This window comes from Eptesicus fuscus, chromosome 5 (assembly GCF_027574615.1).
Source record: "Eptesicus fuscus isolate TK198812 chromosome 5, DD_ASM_mEF_20220401, whole genome shotgun sequence".
Classification (NCBI taxonomy): domain Eukaryota; kingdom Metazoa; phylum Chordata; class Mammalia; order Chiroptera; family Vespertilionidae; genus Eptesicus; species Eptesicus fuscus.
In genome coordinates this window covers 11,050,421-11,063,921 of record NC_072477.1, presented here as the reverse complement: position 1 = coordinate 11,063,921, position 13,501 = coordinate 11,050,421, and the positions used below count along the sequence as shown (strand labels likewise).

At 48.6% G+C, this 13,501-nt stretch overlaps 1 protein-coding gene across 7 annotated transcripts in view; it reads right to left on the bottom strand.

The window, feature by feature from the left end:
• Positions 1–13,501, bottom strand: part of FOXN3 (forkhead box N3) — a 361,268-nt gene that overhangs the window by 97,795 nt on the left and 249,972 nt on the right. The gene's annotated exons all lie outside the window — the stretch shown is intronic.

The following is a 13,501-nucleotide window of genomic DNA, read 5'->3' as shown; positions in this document are numbered from 1 at the left end:
CATATTGCTCACTACCGAAAACAGCGATTATCAAGTCTTGTCTGTACAGCAGAGTCACCTGGGGGCTTTTTAAACTACAGACTCCATGGCCCCAGCCGAGATACAGCTACTCAGACTAAAGAAGGCATCATCCCTAGGCTATTGCTGAAGAACTGGCTTCTAAATGTCTTGCCACCATTGCCCTTCCTGCTTAAAGACACGATACAGAAAACTGCCCATGGATCGAGGCAAAACCTTAAGGATGCATCTTGCTACAGGTCACTAATTGGCACAAGGCCTCTTGTTTGGGCGCTCATATAAGGTGTCACTGACCTGCTAGTTGCAGGTTGCTTTGTTCCTAATAAAGCACGCCCCACCGACCTGCTGTTACCCATGTTTCCCTCCAATTTCCTGAACCCCGAGGGGTCAAGTTCCTAGGCTGAGGGACTTGCCCCCAACACTATATAATTAAGGACTGTGTCTCTCTGGCTCTCTAAAGCAGCGGTCGCCAACCGGCGGTTCGTGGACCACTGGTGGTCTGTGAGGTCCGAAAGGTTGGCGACCGCTGCTCTAAAGGACAAATCAGAACCAGAAACCTCTATGTCTCTCTTCGGTAACAAGTCAGTTTTAATCTTCAAACCATACAAGTGATCATGCTGCTCTCTTTGCCTTGGCTACTAGGAAGCTCAAAGGCAAATTCATGACTGACCACCCTACCCTTTTTTTAAACCAAGACGAGTCACTTATTGTATTAATTTTTAATGTTAATGTCAACCCCTAAGTCTAACTTGGGTTTCCTACCTACTTCCCCCACTTTATCTTGATTTCTGCACGTCCTTAAAAAAACAACGTCTAGTTACAACACTGCAAAGCTACTGCAAATTCTTTTTAGAACAAGGTGGGATGTTAGACGAAGTAATTAAATGTAGCTGTTGACATGCAGCCCTTCCCAGCACAACAGCTCTAAAGCAGATGGCAATGAGCACCCAAGTACAGACGAGGGCTCCGAGGAAGCTCTTCAGCTTTGGGGCCCACTCCCCCAGTAGAAACCTTCTTACTGGCTCCAGTTGTCACAGAACATCTGGGAGCGTATCTGGACGGCGTGTGAAATGTTTCGTGAATATGAAAACATTTAAGAAAAGTAAAAACGCTATACCCATTCAAAATCAGGAATCCGAAGATTCAATGCTGAACCTACTGTCCCTCAATCTCAGCCAGCAGATCCACACACAAAAGCTCCAAAATTCTGGTTCCCAGGAAAACGTACCTGGTTGGTGAACGGAACTATCCACACGTAACAACAGATGCTGGAAGTCCGTGGCCTCGGGTATCAGACAGCATGAACGGATCCTTTAGAATACCTGGACGCTATCCCAGTTGTTTAAAAACATTCATTTTTTAAAAATCCTGGGTACTCCAAATGGCTTGCACGCTATGTCCCCACATGAACCACCTCCGTGCTTTTACCTGAACTAACTACCCAAAAGCTACCCATTCCCCAACGTGATAAAAGAGATTGTTATCTGACACTGAAAAGCTTTCCTGTACCTGCAAGAGGGTCGGTTCTCCTGGGTGCGGAGCCAGGACCACTCCCGGCGCTGCCAGGAACCTGGGGGGGGGGGGGGGGGGGGGAGTCCAGCCCAAGTACCATTAAAATACAGAGGGGGCTCCGGGCTCCCTCTCCTTCTTAGCCCTAACTCGGCCCATTGGCACCAGGAGGGTGGGACCGTTAACGGTCTCCTGGCGGCACAGCCTGGGTGCGTCGGGTTTGCATGTGTATGGGCGACGGGCCTGAAGGCCGGCGGTTCCTGTCACTGCTCTTAGCTATTCCTTTCACACAGCACTTTCAGGAAGTGGATCATGTTTATTAAGAAGGTGGTAACTCTCAGGCGCATATGCTGGGCACAGGAGGGGAACAGCTTCCCTATTCCCTAATACTGAAGTCGCCGCGAGTGCCTTCAACGCGCTGCCACTTTGCATTTTTGCTGCCATCGTTTCTTCTTCTCCATCTCTCTCTGGGCATGCTAAGAAGAAAAGGGGAGTTTACGCCCATCTGAAAGGATGGCAGGAAAGGATAGTTGGACTGGCCTAGCGAGATGCTGGTGTTGCCACCCATTTGCACTGTGTCCCAGAGCAAGCCTGACCTTCGGGCCCCGGGTACTTGTCTGTCCTTTGAGGGGGTGGCAGGTAGGTGTCTACGAGCCCTCCCAGCTCTGAAATTCTGATGCTGGCTGGTCCCTGCGCAAACTCACCACATACAAACCTGAGGCCAGGGAGGCCAATGAGACGCGGGGCCCTCTGCGGCTATCCCCAAAATAATAATTCCAAACATAGAGGTAACACCATCTAAATCACCCTGCTCTAAGGAAGAGCATGAAGCAAGTACTTTATTTTATTTATTTATTATTATTTTTAATCCTCACCTGGGGATATTTTTCCATTGATTTTTAGAAAGAGTGGAAGAGAGAGGGAAAGACAAAGAGCAACATCAATGTGAGAGAAACACATCGATTGGTTGCCTCCTGCGAGCGCCCTGACCAGGGCCCGGACCAGGGAGGAGCTGTGCCCTTGACTGGAATCGAACCAGGGATCCTCCGGTCAGCAGGTCGACGCCCTATCCACCGAGCCAAACCAGCAAGGGCGCAAGTACTTTATTTTATGAGACAGGAGGGAAGGAGGACAAATTAGAAGAGGGAAAATATGCTAGGCAGGTAAGAAACACAAGCAGGAAAAACCTCCCACAACTTGAATTTGTACCGCAATGTGACCCCCCAAAGCCACAGATGTGTGTGTCACTATCCTGTACTCCCCCTGAGATGAAACACTGAACCCCCGCTGAAGAGGATAAATACAGACCACACTGCTGACCCCGCAGAGCCTGGGGTACATGACCACGGGGGTGACGAAGGCCCTTCAGAAACATTCCCTGTGCAGGCTCACATGTGTGCTCAACAACCAAACTAGTCTAAACCGGAACACGTGGCACCTAACCTTAACTAAAAGAGGAAACGCATCGTAACACGGTCTCAACTCCGTTGGGAAAACAGATGCAGACGTACCCGAGATTCCCGCTGCCCTTGAAACACGGGAGTACCACGGCCGTTGGCTCCAGAACACTCAAGACAAAACCTACGTCTGTGTATGAATATAATAATGATGACAAGTGTTTTTTTTTTTTTTTTAATTACAACACATTCTTAGGAGATATGAAAACTTCAGAGGTAGCATTAGCCACTTAGCATTTACAAAGGACTGATAGAGAGAGACTAAGGCTTTCCGGAACACCTTAACCATTTCGACAAACGCGGCAGAGGACGGGTACTCTTTTTAAAGCCAACCTTCCAGGTCAGTTACAAACCACCTTGGTTATGCCATGTTCCACTGGAAGTTACAAATCTCAGTGAACGGCCGTGTTTTTATTTAACTTTTCATTTTTGTTTCTATGAGATATCACTAACATGTAACATTATACTAATTCCAGGTGTTTAACATAATGATTTGACATTTGTATATATTTGGAGATGATCACCACAGTAAGTCTAACCGTATATAGTTACAACTAGAGGCCCGGTGCATGAATTCATGCACAGGTGGGGTCCAGCCTGGCCTGATCAGGGCAGCGGATGGTTGGCCGGCTGGCCCCACCCCTGATAGGGGTGGAGGCTGATGGAGTTGGGTGGGCCAGGGGGAGGGGCCACAGGCAGTTGGCTGGCCAGCCCTGCCCCCTGGTTGAACTCCCAATCAAGGGGACAATTTGCATATTAGCCTTTTATTACACAGGATTTTTATGTGTGATGAGAATTTTAAGATCCGTTCTCTTAGCAACTTTCAAATATGCTACACGGAATTGTGAACTACAGGCACCGTGATGTACTTTATATCCACAGGCCCATTTATTTTATTCCTGGAAGTCTACCTCTCGCCCTCCCCCTTTTGCCTTTTTCCCCAGACCCCACCCTGGCCTGTTGTTTTTTTTTTTGAAATCACAAACATTTTCAAACACACTGTTTACACTAACAAAATGCTTGCTACGACGTTTCAAGGTTTAAATAATGATTTCCAAATCAATTACTTTACCAACACATCTATTCATCAAGATATGATAATGGAATAAAAAATAACATTTTTATTTAAGTAAAATTTTAAAGTCTGTACAAGTTTCCTATATATTTTGGCAAAAAATGAGACCTTCTCAGAGTTTTATTAAAGAGGTTTAATTTTTTCCCCCCTAATTGCACTTACAGTCACATAAATTCATCTGAACCTACTGGTACATCTGTGAACCTAACTCCCTGGGTGTGAAGGTTAAAAACGACGACAACAACAAACCCACTCTCAGGAGAGACTGACGTTTCAGCCACCTTTGCCAGCGGCATGTTCCACACGGAATCCAAGTGCCGTACTAACAATACCAGTAACAAGCGTGCTCAGTGGGCCTGCACAAAGCACGCTCGAATTGTGAGAGAAACTCCTGCTATTTGGTGTGTCCCCCAGCACTGACTTAATAAAATCAATGACAATCTCTTTTTTCAATCATGTAAGAACTCCGAGGTTCAGTACAGGTGCATAATGGAAATATGAAATCACGTAGGTGTAATGAAATTTGTTGCCCAATCATTTCTGAAACTTTTGACTGACTTGACATACACCCAGGAAAGCCCACATCCATGTACAGTCAGCCAGTTTTCACAATTCAGCCAGCTCCTCAGGAGCCCCCCGTCCCTCCTCTAGTCACCATCTGACACCCCAAGGGTAACCACAACCTTGATTTCTCTTTGCACACTGTCCCGCTGCACTCTGGCTGGAGGCAACAGAGCCACGGTGACCACCCCGTCAGAGCCACAGAGCGCTGGCCTGCATGTGATTTCATTTACTTCCTGAGAGGCAGGTGGCATCCTGGTCTTACAGATGATGACACAGAAGGCAGGGTCTAGCATTTGACCAAGCCATGAGGCATAAATGTGCAAATGAATGTGTGTGTGGTGGCGGGGGGGGGGGGGGGGGGGGGGAGGGGGAGAGAATATGAATGTTAGAGTCAGGATTCAAAGCCAGGTCCCTCTAATGCCAAACTCATTTCTATAGCACAAAAGCTATTTTCAGCAATGCCATTTTCCTCCAAGTTCATTGACTCACATGTCTAACAAACTCCATTTATAGTTAAACGGCCTTATACAGAAAAGAACTACCCCACCTCCTGACCTCCCCAACACACACACACACACACACACACACACACACACACACACACACTCTCTGATCGTTTTTGAAATAGAACCCATTTTCTCATTTAGCATCTTATCTCCCCTCACTACATTTTGGATTGTGAACAATTTTGAGTCTCGTTAGAGGTGTCTTAATTTTAAAAATTAAGTTGGGAACTAGCAAGTGAGATTGAAGAGGCTGCATCTTTGGTTCTGAGCTGGATTTTCATTACTCTTTAAATTACACTGATTTAAGATGTGACTCTTTTTCCCCTAAATAGATAGGGTAATGGAGCAATGCTAAGGCATCCTGGACTAATGGTACCTGAGGCTCTAACAGCTCCCCCACCTGCCCTGTCGCCCCCACCACCCTCACCTCCACCCAAAGTGACGTCCCGGTCTGCCCCTCTCGGCACCCCTGGTCAGCTCAGCTGCTCACACCTCCTTCCAGGTTCAGCCCGGCTATGACTACTACCGTTCACGTCACCCTGAGCATCACGCACTGTGCCCATGTGAGACAAGGCCCTGCGCCTGTAGCAGTTACCCGTGTTCATGACCGTCAGCTCTTCATTCTTCACCCTTCCTTATATGCCAACTTCAACGTAAGACTTTAAAAAAAATATTTTTATTGATTTCAGAGATGAAGGGAGAGAAAGAGAGAAACATCAGTGATGAGAGAGAATCATTGATCGGCTGCCTCTTGCACGCCCCACACTGAGGATCGAGCCCACAACCTGGGCATATGCCCTGTCCAAGAATCAAACCATGACCTCCTGGTTCATAGGTCGACCCTCAACCACTGAGCCATGCTGGCCACGTTCAACTTAAGTTTTGAATTGTGCCACCTACCCCAAGTCCCCATTATCTAGCCATCCTCATCTTCTCAGAGTCAACCTTTATCAGAATCTTCCCACAATTCTGGCTGGAACACTTTTCTTTCATCTTCTCGTCTTCTTAACTGGGAGGAATAAGGTAAGCTACCCAAAAGGGACATGGCGACTTGTCCCCTCTCCACCGTGCCTCACCACATTCCTCCTTTGCTTTCGAATACACACACATCACACAACCAACAGCACGGCGTGTGCGCTTGTTCGTGGCCCGTGCCTCTGGCGTGGGCTTCATTATTTTGTGAGCTTGGCTAAATGAATGCTTTTGCCATTGCTGCAAACATAATGGCTCCTCTTTTGTGTCAGTGCCTGGAACAACGCTGTGACTGAGGATCACACAGCTGACCATGCTGAACAGTTCAGGGGAGGCGGGGGGAGGAGCAGGTTTAGAAGCCACAGGGCCAGCAACAAGCAACAACTTCCCTCACCCCAAAGCTAAGCCCTTCTGCAATGGCGCGAACCATCAAGGCTCTTTGGTGATTCTGTCCCCCAGCTGGACCGCTGACTCCTTGAGGCTGGAGGTCTTCTGGCCTCCATCCCAGCACCTGAAGGGGACCTAGCACGCTGCAGGAAAGCAAGGGCTGTTTGTGAAATATACACATGTAATTCACTGCTGTGGACAGAACTGTGTCCCTTCCAAAATGCACATGATGAAACGCTAACCCCCACTTTGACTGGAGTTGGATACAGAGCATTTGAAGAGGGAGTTCAGGCTGAATGAGGGCATAAGGGTGGGGCTCTCACCCAATAGGACTGGTGTCCTTTAAAGAGACCAGAGGAAGCGCACTCACACGCTCACACAGAAAAAGCCACGTGTGGACGTGGTGAGAAGGCGGCCGGCCACCTGCAAGCCAAGAAGAGAGGCCCAGGAGAAACGAAAATTGCCAACTCCTTGAACTTGGACTTCCAGCCTCCGGAGAAATAACTGTCTGTGGCACTGTGTTATGTAGTCCCAGCTAGCCTAGATGCGTTCCAAAGTTGAGGCTCTGGGGATGGACTTTGGCTGCTAAGGGAAGTTCACTGAGACCCCAAGGTGGGTTGCTCAAAGCTAATCCTCAGTAAAGGGAGGTTGTATCCCGTTTTCCCTCTCTTCTTTATCACCAATGAGGCAAGTCTAGTTAAGACAATCATTTCAGTAATCCCTGCCCCATCATCATTAACTCAACTTCCGGGCCTCTGGGAAATTACATTGACTGACACCGCCATGTGCCCCGAAACCTCCGAGGTCTTGCACACCCATGGATGATGGTCATTATCACGAAAAGGAAGCTGGAAGAGTCTCAAATGGGAAGATCTGCATTCTGGCCCTAGACCTTCCACTTACTAGCTACATATACTTTGCACATGGACCCTAACGTGTTTGCACCATTGTTTGTGTTTTTCAAATGACTGGGCTGTGGTAATACACGTTTCCTTTTCCCTTCTTTGAAAATGACCTTGACTTGCACCTGGAGAACATTCCATCTCCCAACCCCTCCCCCGCCATGCTTCCAAGTGATGGTCCCACCCCCAGGGGCCCCCGACTACCCCTCCTATCCCTCCGGTCACAGCCATGGCTCCGGGTGGCCACATGATCCGGGTGGTCATGCTAGTGATGCTCGGAATGCTTTCTGGGAACGCTGGGGAAACGCCCGATTCAAGGCTGGTGTCTGTAGCACAAGAGGTTAACAGCCACTTTGTAAATTCAATGTGAGCCTCTCCGAGCCTATTTCCACCAGAGGCGCCGCTGAGCTGGGGGACAGGCGAACGGGGACTGTCATTACCGTGATCCCACTTTGTTTACCTAAGTCAAGCCACCATCTCTGAAAAGCTCTGCCAGCTCATCTTACATTCTTGCAAGTGGCAGCCAGACCACAAAGTGGGCCTCTTAGACAATAGCGAGGTTGGAATTCGCTGACACGCAGAAATCATCAGTGATATGTATTTAGTTTAACTGATGCTATTCATTTAGAGAGTCCTTATTAGTCAGGATACTTGGATACACACCCCTCCCCGCCCCCCAATGCAAACACAAATCAAGCTGAGTTCAGTAAAAGGGGGGTTATGAGCTCATCCAGTCCAACCACGGGAGGGTGGTGGTGGCTCCTCGTGGCTGCCTCTTTGCCTTGGTGCCGCTTCTTGGACACTGGCTGATTATACACCGCAGGCCCGTGGGTGCCAGCACATTCTCTAGCTCAGGGGTGGGGAATGTCTGGCCGGGGGGCCCTATAAGGGGGCCTGCAAAATCATTTGGTCTGGCCCTGCCAAGGCATTAGGGGTAAGTTAATTAAACGTCTGACCAAATATAGCAGGCTAATTTTTAAGGTGATAATTTTGAATGGCCCGCGAATAATGTTACAAATATCCGAATGGCCGTTGGCAGGAAAAGGTTCCCCACCCCTGGGTTAGAGCCTCCAGACCCGTGATAAGAAGCACCAGGTGGCACTCTGCCTGGATGGGGGTCCCGCAACCAATCACCGAGGCCAAGGAGCTCCTGTGCGAAGCTGGCACCTCCCACTGGAATATATGTTGCAAGCTGAGGGTGAGAGGTGGAGAAAGATGCCCGGATATAGCTATTGGCACCCATCTCATCCCTGTAAGCACCCCAACTTGGACCTACTGCAGCTGCAAATGTTTAAACGTGAAAACTTCCTATTTCAATTCCTACCAATGACAAAGCTTAAAGAAGGAAGTCTCCTGGAAGTCTCCCGGAGGGAGGCCTTTCTACACGGCACCGGCTTCTTGTCAGGATGCCCTCCCAGTCCTGCTCCAAGTGTAGGACGCGAGGTGGTCCCAGCAGCTCTGCTGGCAGGTGTCCTCAGGCTCAGACCTGGGTTCTAACCCCTCACCGCCATGTGTCAAATAAAAAGAATGATCCCATCCTGAAAATGCACCCGTGCGCGCGCGCGCGCGCACACGCACACACACACACACACACACACACACACACACACAAAATCACAGCCCAAAGAGGGAACAACCCAGGGTGCTATGGTTACCATGAGCTGGGGCAAGTTCAGCATGATCCTTTTCATGATTCTCTGAAGTCCTTTCTCACTGCAAGCCGGTCTGTCCTTCCTTCCCCTCCCTCCCATCTCGGTCTAGAATCTTTGCAAACAGTTTGTATTCTGGCTCAGAGACACTAAGAGGAGGAAGAAATGGGGAAATGGATCAAAAGCCATTCCACCCGGCCCCCAGGGAAGCCTCTTTTCCCGTGTCACATTTCTGCCAGATCTTCGTCAAAGTGTCAGCGAGAACAGCTGGCGAGGACTCGCCTTCTCCTCCTTCTCCTCTGCCGCGTGTCTCGTGGGCATTTGCCTTAATGCAGACGGAGCTTCGGAGACTGAAAACAGTCTTAACCACTCCTGAAGGCGTAACTTCAGTTCAACTGGGGAAGGATTTTTACCTCATTGCTGCGTAGGGATGGAAGGTATTAAAAACTTTAGGAAAGTGAAGAAATGTTATCATAAATGTAATGAATTCTGTTTATCGAACACTCAACAATCACCAGGCACTGTGCCAGCTCCGGTACATATGCTGTCTCCCTTCTCACAGAATCCCATGAAGTCCGCCTATCTGATCGGCTGGGAAGGAGTGGCTCAAACACATCAGATTTGCTGGAGGCAGAGGTTGGCCTCTGCACCCAAGACTGGCCAGCTCCAAGGTGACTCCTCTCTCCCGGTCACACGATGACACCTGCACGTGGGACACCTACTAAGTGTCAGGGACGCCAAACAGATTATCATCTAATCCTCACAACGATTACATGATTCTTGCAAGACTGGTATTTTTCAATTTTAAAGTAGTTCACAATATTTTGCATAACTTTTCCCAAGTCGACAGCAATTAGGTAGCAAGGCAGGGAATGGATCCAGGTATGTCTGATTTGAAAAACTGGGGTCTTTTATCTTTATGCCATCATTCGAAAAGGCCAACAGGACAGCTGGGTATGGAGACACCAGAGAAAGAGAAGCAGGGGGTGGAAGGGAGAGATTTATTCTTGCAGACTCACAACAAGCAGTGATAAATACCTCAGTGCACAGGCCACACACACACACACACACACACACACACACACGCATGCATACACTCCTAACCTATCACACACCGTGGTACATACTACCCAGTTCTCAGCCACACCTTTCAGTCGTCAAGGGAACCAAACAAGAACACAAACTTGACCTCTTGCCATTTACAGGTGGAGCCTTTCAAGTTCACTTCTGAAACTGTAAGGTGAACAGCTCGATCAGAGTATATTCTAAAAAATTCTTCTTCATCATAACCTCTTGGCGATTGTATAAAAGTACTTCTAGACTTCCATGTAAGCACGGCTAACCAGGACTCCAAGGGGAATGGTTTTCCAGTTGTATCTGAAGATGGAGCACTTTGATAAAAGCAGGCTTTACAGTACATGATCCAAGGTTGCATAATCTTTACATTATAATCTAACTTAAACAACTTCATAGACAATGACACATTTTACATGCTCAAGAATTAAACTATAAGGAAATATTCCTGTTGATGAATGATAATTGGTATAAAATATCTATATCTATCTAATAGTATAAAATTCAGATAGACTCAAATAAAATACCCGTTCTGTTAAGGGGTGGTTCCTCTCTTGCTATTAATCTCTGAATCATGAATTTCAGGATTTCCCTTTTTCTTTATCTAGTCTCTAATGCACCTTACAGTTAGCTGTTTACAAAAGTCTGAGTGGAGACAAAAAGGGAAATGAAGCACCTTAAATACTTGAATGAAAGAAGACAACGTAACATCCATTCCCATCTTTTTGTCTTGTCATTTCATTACAAAGTGCTTTTAAGCAATATCACAGGATTCTCCTCAAAACACTGTAGAACATCTAAACATCTAAAGTGGAAAATTGTTTAGAACTATTTATGCCCTTTTGAACCAATAATCAGTCCAGGTTTTCAACCTTAAGCAGGAAAATTGCTTCAGGCCTTATTTTTCCCATCTACAAAATGGGAGTAATGATACCTAATGCATAAGGCTCATAAAAGAACAACATAAAGAATATATGCAGCCAGACACACTGGGTCACATTCTGTATGATTCCTCTTACATGAAATGTTCAGAGTAGGCGGGTCCACAGAGACAGACAGATTGGCGGTTGCACACTGAAGGCCCTCGTTCCACTTTAATCATCAGAGTCCGGTGATGGCTTTTCAGGGGTCCCACCCCCTGGCTTCTCTGCACAGCACGGGCTCCTGCCCTTCCCGCCTGCAAGTCTGTGCCCTCCATTCAGTGATCGCATTTCTGACTAAGCAGTTTCTTTGTTGTTCTGACTAAGCTCTTTCTATCATAAATCTGGGTCTTCAATGTGGATCTTTTCCCTCTATATCCCCCGAGATTCATGCACATAATCCCTCATTCATGCACATCATTTCAAAGGTCATTTCTGGATTCACACTTCCAAAGCTCCCTCTCCCTCCCCGACTTCCCTCTCCTGAACTCAGGCCTCAGTGTCCAGCTCCTACTGAACATCACCCCGAATAGCAGGGGTCAGGTCACCCATACCTGCCCAGGAGGTGCCGGCTTTAGGGCAGGGACGACTTCTTGGACAATCCAGTATGGAGTCCTGTCAGCCACGATAGTTATGTCAAGTGCTGTGTCAAGCTTGAGGTGCTGGGGTGTAACGGGAACGCCCCTAGAAGGGGCCTGGGACACCCAAAACCACAAGTGTGGACACTGGGATAAGGACTCCACCTGGACATGAATCTGAGTGGGACCTCCACCCCTGGGGCTGTAAGAACTCGGAGCTCTGACCACCCAACGCTCAAGCTGGGCTGTACCTCGGGTCATGCTCAGAGCCCTGCCAACTTTCTCACCACCTGACACCTGCCGCCACTGCAGGAGCCTGGCTTGAGACCGAAGCCCGTGTCTCCACCTACAGACACGGCCAGTGACCAGGACTTCACACCAGACACTTGCTCTGCTTGCTCCTATTGCATAAGCTGCCCTCTCTGTGTGCACCTGCATGGGACTCGATGGCTTATTGGGAAGTCTCCCCTAATAAAGCTGGCATTGTGGCAAGACTCAGGTGAGTGACTCCTTTCGGGGATGCTCCCTTGCTCAGGACACTGGCCCAGAGGAAGCTCTCAGAGCCATGTCCCCAGTGGAACCGGCAACTCTGACTTCCCACCTCTGTTCACAGGACTGCCGTTGTCTCGGGTGCAATGCTGGCTTTTCATGGAAACGGCTGTTAGAGGTAGAGGAGGTAGGGGTAGGGGGTAGGGGTAAAGGGTAGAGGTAGGAGGGAGAGGGAGAAGGAGAGGGAGAGGGAGAGGAAGAGGGAGAGGGAGAGGGAGAGAGAGAGAGAACAGCTGAAATTAAGGAAAACATGGGCTACTGGCTGGCCCACGCCAGGCTGCAGACACAGGCAGCCGGGTACCTGCAGATTGGGCAGACCTGCATTCCCAAGGGACGGCAAAGGTCAGAACTGACCAACAGCTTCTTTTAAAATTGCATTTCCTCATATTTTTTAAACCAACGTAAAAACAAGCTCTCGGTGACCGCCTAGAGCTGGGGTGATTACAAGAGCTGAGCAGCACCCCTTTAGAGGCACCTGATGGCAGACACCACCAGCCAGCTGACTTCATCATTGTAGTTACATAAATAAATGTACCGGTGACTCAGTGCAGAACAATAGGCCCAGCGATGCCAAGAGAAAGGGCCCCTCCTGAAATCCAAAGGGCTTCTAGGCCGAGGAGGACAGAAGGCAATTAGGACGGGAAGATGTAGAGAGGGTTCTTTTCCCTTTTCTATTATTAGTTTTTTTTTGCTGTTGTGTGTGTGTGTGTTTTTGAAACTGGTGTGCCCGAGGGCAAGAATCCGGAGACTTATGCATTAGGTAGATGCCCTCATTTTCAAAATGCACAAAAGAGTCAGCTTGTGGAGCAGATTATACAAAAGAAGCCAAAGAGCCCGGGGCTGCGACCAAATGTGAAGGAAGAAGAATGGGGGGTGGGGGGTGGGGGGCGGTTAGCCTGACAGAAGCTGGGATCCATGGGTCCTCATGGAGAAAAGTGCCTCGACCAGAGACCCGAGACCTTGGCAGGCCCCGAGGTCCGCAGCGCCATCCTGGTTCACCTGGAAAAGACACGCGGGTGGAGCAGGCAGAGAGAATGGCAGCCGTGTAAAGAGGAGTTTGGTGAAACCCTTCCTCTGAGAGGTTTTGGAGTTTCCACTTTGAATCTACCGGCCAGAATTCATGACCAGAAACCTTAGGCAAGAAACAGCGTCAAAGCTGCTGAAACCGTCCCTCTTACCAAGCATTTTGGAGGTGCCAGGCGGCGGGCTACATGGATGTTTCTGCACTCACATGCTCCTTTAACCTCCACAAGGATTCTGGGAGACGCGTCTCAAAGCCCCATTTTACAGACGGTCAAACCTGAGGCCCCAGGTCAGACAGCTGGCGCCCAGAGACGGAGG